This window comes from Grammomys surdaster, unplaced genomic scaffold, assembly GCF_004785775.1.
Source record: "Grammomys surdaster isolate TR1022 unplaced genomic scaffold, NIH_TR_1.0 169, whole genome shotgun sequence".
Taxonomy (NCBI): Eukaryota; Metazoa; Chordata; class Mammalia; order Rodentia; family Muridae; genus Grammomys; species Grammomys surdaster.
The window spans coordinates 16,132,878-16,135,753 of NW_021604617.1; positions in this window are offsets into that span (position 1 = coordinate 16,132,878).

Below are 2,876 nucleotides of genomic sequence, written 5' to 3' on the forward strand. Positions count from 1 at the left end.
AGACACAGACACAGACACAGACACAGACACAGACACAGACACAGACAGACAAACAGATATTCAGATAGACATAGAGAGCAGAGAAAGAGGTGGGATTTATTAGAACTGATTCCTGTGGAAACTTACAGTGTCCTATGTAAAGGACAGAAATGACATGATTTCTGCCCCTGAAACAGAGCCAATAGGGTGTGGGTCTCTGTGAGTGTCCATGGTTGCTGTGGGCATAAGGCTTGCTTGTATAGTAATGTATATATAATGTATATATTTTGATATTCTTCCTTCAAAGAATGTCCTCTCTGCCAAGGTTAATGACTCCATGATAATCAGAGACAGCAAGAGTCTGGGAGGTGAGGATGTCTCAGCAAAATGGGAGATTGTTGTCCCCTCAGGACATCTCTTGATGCTGTGGGAAAGAACACTGAAAACATGAGTTCAAAATATATAACTTTCAACTATGCAAAATATAAGGATAGAATATAAATTTTATAAGGTGCTTTACAGATATAAAGGAGCAGAGGCAGCTGTACTATAAGCCAACTGTCAGAAAGATACAAAGGAAGGAAATAAAGAAATTTAGGGAGTGGTGATTGCTGGGCAAGATCCCATCCAGCTAAGCTTGTTTTGTTTATGCTTACACAGAGAGGCAGATTCCTGAGTTCCAGGTCAGCCTGGAATAGAGACAGTTTAAGTCCAGGTCCAGGCATGGTAGGGATGGGTAATTTCAGGGTGAAGTCTTACCTAGCTATCTTATTGTCTGCTTTTTGTGTTTGTTGTATCTTTCAAAGAATCATACGGCTAGGATTGATCTATGCAATTCAGATACAGGGAATAATCAAAAGGGGTGATGACCGGATTAATATGCAAATAAAAGACTAGGCTTTTGATCTGCAAGAGATGAACTATTCAGAGTTTGTAGAATAACAAGAGAAAGCTCTCTCGAGCAGAACATAGACAGTCAGCTTGTACCCATAATTTGATTTTGAGTCCATTGCTTCAATGCTTCCATACAACCCTTCCTCACAACCTCTCTTCTAGCTGAGATTGGTCCTTGGAAGAAACTCTTTCTGATGGAGTCTCTTTTCCTGGTTTCTGCTATCATTTATTTTTATTTGCTTTACTTCACCCATGGAGAAAAGCTATAAAAATTCTCTCCTGTTTTTGTTTGTTTGTTTGTTTGTCTGTTTGTTTTTCTTTGCACTTTCTCTAGAGCTGTTGTTTAAACCATTCATTCATCAGGATGAAAAAATTTGATCACATTATTTCCCAAATCACATCAGAACTAGGTGTTCTGAAGCCAGAGGGAGTTCTCCTTAGAGTACAAGTTGGGGGCTGGTGGGCAGGAGAGTTGAACATGATTCATTTTGTTGTGAGGAAAGTTGGAACATGGCATGATACTGAGTCTTGAATCTCTGTGGACTTGGAACCAGGACTTCTGGTTAAATGGAAAGAAATCTAAATTGAAGAGGAGGAGATGATATCAGATACAATCATTGATTTCAAGATGATGACTGGATTTTTCTGAATGATGATGAGAAGAAATCTACTTCCTCATCCTTCCTCTTCTCCTTTCTATTCTTCTTTTGACCAGCCGGTCTGAGATACTACACATTGGCTGCCATTCAGTTACACTCCAGGCTAGGCTCTTTGAGAGTTCTCTAGGTATTCAAACTTCTCCAGTCACCTTGTTTCTCAAGGAAAGCATTTCAAAATCATGGACTAAAAGGAGAAATTAGAAAACTATCAACTTCCTAAGTTGGAAACCACTTCATCGTCAAATGAGTAGTGGTGAGAGAGTCAAGGAATCATATATCAATCATGACTCTAAGGTTTGTTTTGCTTTTGAAGTTAGCTTAGTACCCTGGGACTGCAACCTATACCTATACAATTCACGTTATGTCAGAAAGAGAATTTATGTTCAAGTTCTTTGGGTACTATATTACTGCAACAGCTATGCAGCTACTTGCTGGAGATAGTAACAGTTTACAGCAGGTGAACATTAACAATTATATATTCCATTCTGCTTTTGTGGTCATGTGCCTCCTGGGTGAAGAGCAAGCTGGAAAGTTAAAATTCTCTCATGCACAAGTAATATGCTCCTATTTGCCAAGGAGCTGGTGATAATATAGAACACATGTGGATCCAGAAACTCAAGAGATTTGCAAAAGCACTTCCATATTTAGGATGGGTTGAGGGGTACAGAGGGCTGTGATTTTTAGTTCAGTGTTCTTTTATTGAAAGGTTTATTTTGATTACAAATGGATTTTGTAGAATCTGAGTGGGGGCTTAAAAGAGCTTCCTGTCACTTAGCTTTGTTTACAAGTGTGAGACTATGTAAGGGATAGTGAAAGGTGTTATCAGTGAAACGTGTGTTAACATTGAAGGGAGAGGGAGATAGACAGGGAGCGGGAGAAGGAGTGAAAGAGACAGAGGTAGATATAGAGTGACTTCTTCCTTGTAACTGTTGCCTCTTCTCACACTCAGAACATTCAATTTATACATGGGGCTGACCTTAGTGGACACCTCCATACATGACATGTGTAGACATGTACACATAAACAAAAATCTAAATAAAAAATTAAAAGGGGCTGGGGAAATAGCTCAGGAGTTAAGCATTCTTACTGCTCTTTCAGAGGGCCTGAGTTCTTAGAACTCAAACTGGGCAGTTCACAACACCCTGTAACTCCAGTTACCAGATATCTTATGCTCTTCACTGTCCTTCTAGACACATGTGGCAAATCTCTCTCTCCCTCTCCCTCTCCTTCTCCCCTTCCCCTCTCCCTCTCCCCCTCTCCCTCCCCCCCCCTCCCCCCGGTCCCCGGCCCCCCCCCTCTCCCCTGACACGCACCACCCCTCACCCCTCCCCGCCCCCCTCCCCT